The sequence below is a fragment of the Macrosteles quadrilineatus genome, unplaced genomic scaffold (genome assembly GCF_028750875.1).
Source record: "Macrosteles quadrilineatus isolate MER2022 unplaced genomic scaffold, UCM_ALF_1.0 Scaffold_6__1_contigs__length_79288215, whole genome shotgun sequence".
Taxonomy (NCBI): Eukaryota; Metazoa; Arthropoda; class Insecta; order Hemiptera; family Cicadellidae; genus Macrosteles; species Macrosteles quadrilineatus.
This window is the reverse complement of record NW_026542599.1, coordinates 41,621,587-41,633,711: the sequence shown is the minus strand read 5'-3', so window position 1 is coordinate 41,633,711 and position 12,125 is coordinate 41,621,587.

The following is a 12,125-nucleotide window of genomic DNA, read 5'->3' as shown; positions in this document are numbered from 1 at the left end:
GCCGACCATCTGTTCCGGCAGCCTCCTCCTCCTGATCGATTCGTCTCAGACTGCAGCAATAACTCCACAGAGTGTGACGAGAAATATTCGCTGTTACACTGAGACGAGGTGTGTGAAGGATATCACATAGCTTTGTGGTGAAATGGTCAATTTGAAAACCAGATGACGATCCTACGGAATATAGTTTGAACTAAGATTATGTCATTCGCGACACTTAAGAAATTGTTTAGTTTTACATTTTGTATTGCCCAAATATTTTCGTATAGCACAAAAAATTCGTTTGTGTAAAGGAGCTGAAAAAAATTTACGTGGAATTGGAACTTTTGAGATATAAAGTTGTACATAGATGTTGGTAGTAGTCTATATCTATATAGAAGTTTTATTTCTTAGGAAGTAATTTTAGTGTGGAAGCCTAAACTAAATGTAATTGAACTTTTAGGTATTTCTTCTAAACTATTAAAATTTCATCGACATCTCTTACTGATTTATCTTGTATTCCCCAAATTTCTTCCAACAACCATTATATGTGATTATATTGTATACAGGTAAATATTCATGAATTAAATTGTCTCGACAGTTTAGCAAAAATACTTCAGTAAAACAAATCTTTTGATGCATGAATAAGAAAAATAATTTGATGGACCAGTCTTTTAAACTACAAATTATCGTATAAATTTAGCGGAGAAAAGCCTCCACACAGTTCCCCTCGCCAATGATGTCCTTTTAGTTTTATAACCCGAAATTAATTATCAAATAACTAAAAAATCTGGTGGTTAGTGAAATTTGATCCAGGTCCCAAGATCTAAATACTAGACAAACCTTTCTTTCAAACAAGACATTCAAAACACAACACATTAGCAACAGAAACTACGACAAATTTAACTGCTGCCATTACATTCAGGATAGTCAAAAGATTACACTGCTTTAATAAACGCGAACTACTATACGAGCGTACTGACAACGGTTCCGGCTCTAAAACAAACGCTGTTCCAATATTGTGACCTTTTACATAAGGAACCGGTTCTTCTGCTCGTTATCCGCCATCTATCATAACTAACTCGCTAACGATGGCCCACTGCGGACCGCGGTACAATCGGAGGCATCAATATCGCCGTGAAATGTGCAATTGGGCGGACATATTTGTATTTTTGATCGCAGTAACATCACTCTTGGGGAACACGCGCGAGCAGATCACGACTGTGTGTTTGTTGGATGCAGAATCAATGTTTCCTTTTGTACAACGAATGTTTCTAGGATCCTGGCATTACTCTAAGCATAATTTAGAGATGCACTGATCCAAACACGTTTTCGGTGCAGTGCCTTTCAAAACAACCTCAGCTACGCAATCTCTTCAGAACAGAACCTTTCGGAACTGTGCCTGACCATACACACTCCTTCGACATTATCGGATCAATGCTACTTATCGATGGTTTTAAATTGTCAAACTTGTTATTGTTGTTTAAAATGGTTCTTGCTAAGGAATTAGCTGGTAATCATGTAAAAATCTACACAAAGCTTCTCACTCTATTCGATAGTTGGCTTTGAGTAAAAGTAGACTTCCCATCCTTTCGTAAAAGTTTAATATGACTTAATTAAAATGTTGTTAACGTTTAGAGTGCACCAATGTCAAATTAATATTTCTACTTAATTATACTCTTCGTAATTTTTCTTTCGTTACTTTCCAGCTTAAGTCTGATTTGCATAAAAATCTTGTTAAGTTTTGGGTACTATACCCGAGGAAGAATCAAATTCCAAAGCTCGATGCAAAATGTTCGCGATGATTATTCTAGCCATGACTAACAATTAAAGTTTTACCAGGAGAGTAATTCCTTTCACGCAAAGCTAAAGAGTGAAATAATTGAAAAATGCAATCTAACAACCAACTCCTGAGTAATTGAAAAGTACAGCTCTACTCGCGATATCCACACGGACATTATCTTCCTGTAGACCTCAATTATAAGCTCCTCATGAAGCCTCTGTCACGGCTGAGGTAGTCGTGACAGACGGTGAAGACAGCAGCCCAGCGGGGGGCAATATCAAGGGGGGCTATATTGTGGGGGGGCAATCATCTTAATTATTTCTCACAGACTTCTGTGGTCCATCCCCGCAATCATCTAAATACGAGACGGCGTCCAAATTGTTCCGCGAGGATAGTCGTGTCTTACGGTTATTTAGGTCTCTTTCTTCCCGCGGTAATAACTCTGCAATTATTTGTTAGTTGCAAAGGTATGTTTAGCTCGGCGAGAGGTTGGACTGTTTGTTGTGTTCTTCGGTTGTAGTGGTAGTAGGTATTTTCATGAAATGTTGGTTAGAGCGCTCTTGAGGTACATCGGAGTTTTGAGAAATTTATACTTGAAATATTAAAATTACTCGTACTAACAGGGACGGAAGAAAATTGCTATGAGCCGATTTGACTTCCGTATGTGTGGATCTTTTATAAAGGCGTCCACCTTTGAAAACTCTGATTTCGTTAAATTTTTGCCTTAAAATATATTGACATGTCACTACATAGGCCTACAACGCAGCATTAGGGATGACTGAGAATATAGTTTGCAGGATCATGACGTGCTGCTAGTGCCTGATATACAACAAAGTTCTTGTTTTACAGCAGCCGAGGCTCTCCTTCCGGGAGAAGGTATCTCGACGCAGAACCCACCACGGAACCTTCCTATTTTACTTTCCCAGAGCGAGGCTGAAGTTGGGATAAGAAGGTTCTCGTACTTTGAACCAAAGTTGTATAACGACCTCCCTTCCAGCCTCGAAAATCTATTCTTTATCCCCAAGGAAACCATGAATTAACTCCACCCAACAGGGTTGTTGTTAGAATATTAGATTAATTATATAGTTAGGTTATTGGTAGGCTGTTGTTGGGTTAATTGTTTTACCTGAACCGTCTTGAGTTTATATTCATTTAAATTGCTTGTTATTTTAAGAACAAGTTTTTTTTCTTGAAAACGAGAAACGTTTGATTATTTGCTAGTTGCTAGCATTGGTCATATTCTCATATTCACATACAATACAATATTCACATATTCTCCTAGTAGTAGTATGTGTTCCTCAGAGGGTACTTTTACATATTATTGTCCATGTTTCCTGCCTCGACTATCCAACGCCCCCCACGGATATTTGGAGATCTTGGATTTATTAAAAGACGCAAGTTGTGACCAAGCATAATTTTCTGAAGAGATTTAGCGATTAATGATCCTACTCTACAAACCCTTCGCGAAAAAGGGTTCTCAGATGGCATTAAATCCGATTCCGGGACCGACCTGCCCTTGATCATCATGCTTCTAAAAATTTGCCTGGCTCTTCTCAAGCTGATCTTAGTCAGTCAAAACACTACAACAATTAATTCATCCCATTCTTTACTTTGTATCCGTATTACACTTGAAATATGCACCTAGCGTTGTTGTAATAATTCATAAATGACCAAATCAGCCTCTAAGTAATCTTATTAATTATCGTATCACGAATACAAAAAAGGTTCTATTAAACCATGTACTCAAAGTTAGACAAATTTCCCGCGAAATTGATTACAAAACAGGTTCGTAGTCTGATCGCACCTCCGTCATGAACTCAAGGACGAGACCCCGGCCTGACCTCACGACCCACCCCCTCCACCCCCCTCCACCAACCCTCGCCAATGGTGCCGCCCACAACCACGGACCCTACAATGATGATTGCTCGGGATTACCGACCGTGAAAATACTTTCCTACGCATCTTGCGTCCGCTAACTACTTAGAAAACTCCGGACGCGCCGCGGATTTGGTGGGGATTACTTTGGATTTTGTGACTTGCATAAATGTTTTGATACATCGCGGGCCTATTGCTTGTGACGTAGATGTCCAAAAGACCCAATACATTGTGACACGTAGCAATAACATTGCGATGTCACATGACTCTAATAACTTTGCTTGTCCATTTCTTCGGTTCGTCCATGTCAAGCAAGTTCCCTGATCAAACTATTTTGACAGCCATGGTTTGTCATATGAATTTATTGAAATTAACATGGCATCCAATGTGATTGCCGGGCAAATAGCTTGTTGATACGGTGCTTTTCGTATGTTCCTACATCATATAAAATGACAGTCAAGTGGCTTGACGATGAAGTGATTTGTCGAGCAAATGGTGGGTACTCTTCAGTGGTTGTCTAGTGAATATTAACGTGACGGCTGTTGACGGTGGTTCTCTTCAAATTTAAAACAGTTTTTACTTTTTTACTGCTAAAATTGGATTCATTCCATTAGGTTATGCTATATTCGCAAAGGAAATTGCCACTGGTCGGATTTGAACCGATGCTTTTAGAACAAGAATCCCGCACTGCCAGACCAGCCGTGCCAATAAAGCTGAATGTTATATTTATAGAATAACAAGAATACAACAATCAAAACCGCACATTTTATCTTTTGGTGTTTAATATGTACAATTGGAGCGATAGTCTAAGAAAATAATATTTCATCTCAGCATTCAATATCTAGCATTCAAATACCTCTGTTGAAAGAAATAATCAACCAATCGTTGGTTACTTATGTAATTTTCTATTAACAAACAATAATCTCTACATATTTTCACTTAGTTAAATATGTAACCTCCTAAGAATTAGTTACCGCACTTAATTTATTTCTTGGATATTTCTTACTTTGAGATTATATTTTATACAATACTAAACTAAAGTAGGAATATTGAACGATTTTATTAATTAATTAGCGGTCAAATTTAGGAAATAACAAGTATACCTAATACCACAGACGAATAGAATGTTTGTCTATTCTAATACTTATAACATAATACGAATAAATTAAAAGAAAGGATGGTATAAAAAAAATGTAAACTGAGCATACATTTTAAAATCTTAAAAGACTTTTGGCCAGGATTCGAAAGCAAAGAAGATTCCAAAACAGTGTTTCTAATAACCTCAAATCACACAAAGTACAAAGTGTTCAAAACACACCAGTCATTTGTATAATAGTCACATTCAAAACACACTGTCTATTATTATATCTCCAAATTTAATGCCCCTACTCACTCACTATTAGCGTCTCTAACCACAGCAATCGACCGCTTAGGAAAGCGGTTACCGAACATTACAGTATTAATCAAGATAATTCCGGATTCCTTCCACTGTGGTTATTAAAGTGTTTACAGTTTGCGTGGAAGATGTAATTTCGTGGTGTAATTGTATGAAGGCACCTCCCTACTCATCATTGCTGTAGGTACCCGCCTCGGCCATCAATAACTGTCAATGCACACGTACCTAGGTGGGAGGGAAACTATTTACTTTGTAAGTATGGATGGCGTGGAGTTGTTGGGAAAATAATTCTACCCACTTGGATTCTGTTCATCCTAATGTATGCAGATTGATTGATGTTACATGCATTTTGTTACATAGAGGTATGGCAGATACATAGTTTGCCTATTGTGAATTCAATGTCCAAGAAACTATGATGTATGTCCAATATCCAGGTGTATGTGAGAATCTAATAACTTTCTTACTTCCAAATATGTAAAATCCCAAAATAGAATCCACACCGAGTATAGCAGTAAAATAAAGAAGAAAAAGATCCTGAAAAAAAAACTGTCAGTAAATAGAGGGCAGAGGCTAATAATGGTCACCTTTGCACAATATGGTGGCTAAAGAGAGACGTGTTAATTTTTTTTTCCATACGAGTATTTTACATCCATTAATTAAGGTAGGCCTACATGACATTTTAACTTCTTCTTTTACGAATGGCCCAAGCCTTATTGATTTAGTTACACCATTCAGCAGAATTACAGGCAAATACTTAATTGCAAATATGTCCATAATCGATATTCTTACGATCAAGTTGGTTACCTCAGGTTTTGAAACAGTTCCTAAACAGTTCGCTAAGGTCCCAGTGCAGATGATATGGGAGGTTAAATATCCATTATTAGACAAGTTGATAAGCATGACGTTTTCAAACCTGCAGGTTATTTTATCCTATATTGTGTAGACGGTGGCATGCGCGGTTTGACAGTTTTTTACAGTTTCCGTAAACTTGCCACTCAATCCGGAAAGTAACTCGAGTTGGTTATAATCGGATCACACGCACGATTAGGTTGCGCTTTTTGTTTAAGTGCTTTCAACCTTCTCGATTAAGGTGCATTGTCCCTGAAGCGACTCTTGCGATAGTAGCTGAGCGATAGTAGCTCAGCGATAGTAGCTGAGCACTGGTTAGCGTTGTTTCAAATGGGACCATTGTCCTTGACGCGACTGCGACTGGAGCGGCTAGCGGCTGAACACAGCGACTGTAGCGGGTCTGCTCTGAGGGCAGTCAGAGTCGCAGTCGCTGAGCGATTTGTGTTGTGTGTAGACTTGTTTTGGCCGTAATGTCTTTAAAGAATACAAAACTGCTTTCTACTCCTGAAGAAGATGAAAAGCTGTTAGTACAGAATAAGTATTGAATTTATACTTGAAGATTTAAAACGTGGGGCGCATGCTAATTTATAATTATCTTCACCTATTGAACTATTATTATCCATTGCATACTCCCCACGTTTTTCGTTTTAAATCTTACAAGTATTTATTCTCTCCACATATTTATAAATTATTTTTACTTTTGAGTGTGTTTAAAAACGTGGTATTTTAAAAAATATTTTTATTTATAATTATTTTTTACTAATTTTAGAAATAATTTTATTATTTACAGCTGACTTCAATTGATATATTTAGGCCTACATTCTTCCAAAATGTAAACATGAAAAATTTGGAAGTCCAAGGGAAATATGAAAATTAAATTATATAATATTGCATTGTCATCCATTTGTGAGCTATGTTTCAAGTTTCAATTCTCTAGCTCGTCTCGGGAAGTTAGTTATTGGTGAGCTAATAAAAACGTTTAAAAATTAGCTGGTGTCATGTCTCTCATGGCACCAATTCACTCGAAAAGTCAGCAAAATGAACAAAATCGCTCTAGAACAATCGCTTCAGGGACAATGACATGGTTAGCTACTATCGCTGAGCTACTATCGCTGAGCTACTGTCGCTCAGCTACTATCGCAAGAGTCGCTTCAGGGACAATGCACCTTTACACCACTCCAGTTTGCGTGGTCTCTGAGAGTTACTTGACAATGTCGCTGCAACGCTGCCTTTATTTTTGTAACCAGTTGAAAGTACAAAAGTTGTCTGTATACATACTTCATTTCAACATGAGTATTTATATGAGAAGAGGTCATATATTTATGTATGATTACTGTGCCATTTGTCATTGGGCTATGAATCAATTATAACTAGTGACCGTCCAGTGGTCGAAAACTCGACCAAAAATATGTAATGTACAGGCTTCTATATTTTCACCCCATGCTGCAAATAAAACATGTAATTGGAATTTCTTCGTTTTTTTTATTTTCAGTTTCTGTGCCTTTTTTAACCTATTTTAATTTATAAAGGAATTCTGAACACCAACAGGAAAATACCTTTCTATGCATATATTTTTCTTACAATGCACACGAGCTGAGAAAAAAGCTTTTAAAGAAACATCCTTGCCTATTAATATAGAGGTATCTAGCTAAAGTTCGACGTTAGATACTGTAGTAACAAGACCAGGGATTTGACCGTATCTTTTAAAACATAAAAAAATACCAATTGCATAGATAGATAGGCACTGTATATATATAATCATTGACTCCTGAATAAATATAATAGTAAAAGAAAAAGATATAACTGTACTTGTCAATAGTTTCAATTGTGCTGTACTTTCAACTCTTAAAATTAAAATATAGCTTTAACCTTTTGTACCATTCTGTTATTAAATGTTTCACTATAAATTGAAATAACATAACAAAAACATGTTCACGTTACCACTAGTGGGTTAAAAACTTACCAATCGCCCTCCAAAAGTAAAAATATACTGTCTATTCACTTACAGGCTTCGATTACATTACTTATTCTTTAGGATATAAAAGATAATAACCCTAGTGATTCATCATTTTAGAATAAGGAAATAGATCACAAACATTAATGACGGCAACAGTTCTGTGTTACAAACCTCCAAGTAAATAAACCAACAATACCACACACAACAAAATGTAAAAAAAATGTGACAGTGATTTAAATAATCGAGTTTGTAAAAGATGTAAAATCTTTTAGACGAAAAATTAAGTCGATCGAAGATGAAGGTCCATAATATATACTATCAAACAATCCTAAAATGAAGAAACTTTACTCGTGTTTTCAGTTATGATATAAAAATAAATAATTATATAAAAATATAGTATAAAGCATTTGATAGGTATGTATAAAAACACAAGTAAGAAAATCGAGCATAGCGAGGATGATCCGACACAAAGCTATAGACAGACAATGGTGAAGTGTGAAGGAATGCATTCTCAAGGACATTCGCCACTGATCCTGGTCCTGGCGTCCTTGATAAGGGGGATATAACCTTAACTGCACGGTATGTAACGCTAAACTATAAACTGAAACTGTAAAACTTAATTTCATTTTTACCTTAAACTACAAATCTGTACTGATTACTTGGCATGTGTGCCTTACTCTGCATTTAGTACCTTTCAAACTAATCTAATTCTTCGCTGTGTTTGGGACCTCAAACACTGTCTACCTTGAATGTAATTTGTACTTTATCCTGACTGTTTGTTACTGGTCAAAAATAGTTTTTGAAAAAGGAGAATCAAATTATTTTTAGCGAATTTCCCATATAGGGAATAAGCTATTACCGTAGTACTCATGGTAAGACCTGGACGCGGGACCGATTTTTTTTTCGTTTTGAGGTCCCTAGAGGCCAAAAACACCATCCGTTCAAATTCATATATATATTTTATTTTCAGTTTCTGTGCTTTTTTAACCTATTTTAATTTATAAAGGAATTCTGAACACCGACAAGAGAATACCTTTCTATGCATATATTTTTCTTACGATGCACACGAGCTTCTCGATTACACCACTCCAGTTTGCGTGGTCCCTGAGAATTACTTGACAATGCCGCTGCCTTTATTTTTGTTACCGGTTGAAAGTACAAAAGTTGTCTGTATACATACTTCAATTCAACGCGAGGGAAAAATATGAATAAATTCCGTATCGCCGAATGAAATTATGAAACCTACTTTAGTGGTGTGTATTTATATATATATATATATATGTGTCCGTCAGCACGATAACTCGAGCAAAAATGATCCGATTTGGATGAAATTTGGTACAAACGTGTAAACGTACGTTTATTCGAACGAGTTCGCGATCCAGCATGATCGGACCAGGGAACGGGGGTTTACGGGGGGTTTTATGGGGTAAAAATAGGTTTTTCCTATTTTTGACCCAAAAAACATAAAATTTAGCAATTTCTTTCCAAACCATTTTGTAGAGCTTAAAAAAACAAATAATTTAGTATATTGAAGCGTTATTATGCGCCTAATAGTTACGGAGAAAATTCCAAAAAATTGTAAATTTAAAATTCCCATGTTATTCTTATGGAGAATAAGTAAACTGTTGTAGTTTGCTTGTTTGTGAACATATTTTGATCAAATTTGGAAAATGTTTTTATTTCTCACTACCTATTCACATTTTACAAAAAAAAAAAAAAGTTTTACCCTCCCTGATGCAGCAAACCTAAGTACTTGTTAAACTAATTCTATTTAAATCAAGAATAAATGTTATATTTTTAAGTAGACATTTCAGTGTAAATCCAATCAGTCAAATGGAAATTCGCTTAGTCTGCAGGTTTGCTGCGGCGGGGGTATTTTGTATTATGTCCTGTATATAGGAATTTTTATTACATATGTGGCAACGTTTTCATAAGTTAACAAGAAGATTAGACATCTCTTTGCTGTAATAAAAGCATTAAGTTTTTATACACAAACCACAGTTCAAAATATAACTCTAGCTAACATTTATTCCAAGTTTTATCTGCGTATTGTTGCTACAAGTAGGTCATGGATGTGTATAAGGTATTTATTATAAGGGCAGAAGGTCGACCTAGTTCTTCGCGTATATACGCCACAACAATCTATACGCTATACGCCATATGCCGCCACTGCCACCTAACTAGCTCAATTTACAACATCCGGCCGGCCAGGTACCTCCGGCATTTGAGGATCGAAGTGATAACTTCTTGCGTTGTAATTCCATTACCTCTGGGAACCTCAGTAGACATCTTGATTAACATTGTTACAATGCCTTCTATATCGCGGCGACGATGGCTTCTGAGAAACCAACGGTAAAGAAACGTCATTACAATGGTAGCATTTTTTGTATCTTAACAAGACACAAAAAGATTTTTAAAATTTTAATTGGTATTATTAATACTTCACATGCATAATAAGTCTTCTTATTATTAATAAGACCAGTATTACTATATGGCTCAGAGAATTGGGTGATAAGCAAGAGAACTGAGAAACGACTTATAGTGTTCGAAAACAAGATTCTAAGGAAAATCTTTGGACCAACCTTTGAAAACGGAGAATGGAGAGTTAAGCACAACAGGGAGTTGAGAGAGTTGTACAGGGACCCAGATATTGTGGCTGAGGTGAGAAGTAGGAGATTGAGATGGGCAGGCCATGTGTTAAGAAAGGAAGAGGGATCCTTAGTGAGAAACGCCCTAAACAACAATCCCGAGGGTAGAAGACCTCCTGGAAGGCCGAAGTTGAGGTGGAGAGATCAAGTGAGAAGAGACCTGAGAAGATGGGAAGAAGGGAGGATGAAGCAATGGATCGTGCAGTCTGGAGGCAGTGTGTTGGCGAGGCAAAGTACCTCCTTGGGTACCAAGAGTCACGGCAGTAAGTAAGTAAGTATTATTAATACTTCTTCTTAAAGTTGTGTTCTTGGTTGTCTGTAAGTTGACTCAGTGTCTACTCAAAAGGAGTGAAAAACGTTTAGCCCAAAATTGTTTTAGGGAGGATATTATTAGCTGTTTCCAGCTTGAAATGTGATCTCGATCTCTACCAATTTACTTTTAGCCGAAGTGTATAATATAAGGTAGTATAGTAAGAAAGTAAGTAAGTATAGTATAGTAAGTATATAATATAAGGTAAAGTTTTGTAGTAAAATAACAACACTCTTCTTAACTGAATATCTACAATATAAAATACCATTTACAAATAAGGCCATTTGGCTGATATAGAGGTGAAATATAGTTACACTGTTAACACAAACTTTATTTGCAAACTTATTTATTAGCTATTTATAAGGACCAATTTTTCCTAGAATCACTTCAAAAAAAGTTATACAATAATGTAAATAGCCGATCTAAATATCCTTCTAATGTTATGACTTAAACATATGAAATGGTGTTTCATTAACAGCTGTTTGTAAACTGAGATATGAGTGTATATAACAATTAATTTTTGACCCAAAAAACATAAAATTTAGCAATTTCTTTCCAAACCATTTTGTAGAGCTTAAAAAAACAAATAATTTAGTATATTGAAGCGTTATTATGCGCCTAATAGTTACGGCTCTAACAACATTGTTGTTGGAGGTGTTGACTAGACTGTAGTGAGAATGACGTTGATGTTTAGCTTACCTCCAAAAATGTGGCGCGTAGCCCGGGCAATTCTCCGTCCTCGTAGCCTGCCGATCAGGAGCGCTGGAAATATCAAATGTACCTGAGTAATATGAAATAACAGTAGTTAAGCTCTAAGATTATTTTTTACAGACAAACAAAATTGTGGAGCTTCAACCGCTTTGTTTTTAAAAAGGTTTGTGATTCTTTAATTGAAAATGCCACTGCCACTGGTGTAGACGCTAGCAAAAAGATAAAAGCAGTATAGATAGTTTCTTTACCGACACACAATTGTTCTTAGTTTCACTTGAAGATTAGTGGAATGTGAATAAAAGTTGAGTTTATAACATTACAGACTTGGCATTGATTTTTGAGAAAGATTTTTTGCTTCTGATGTGTTGGACAGAATCAATTATTAAAAACTTGAAAGAAATGCTGGGTCTCATTTGAAACCGTCAAAAAATTCTTCAAAGTGATATGGCATTATATTAACTAAAATAATAAGTACTCCACAAATAGTTTTGAAAGTGGTTCCTGTATAATGTTTACAAAAATATGAATAAATTCCGTATCGCCGAATGAAATTATGAAACCTACTTTAGTGGTGTGTATAGTTTGAACCGTTCTCAGAGTTAAACCCCTTAAAAATGGTT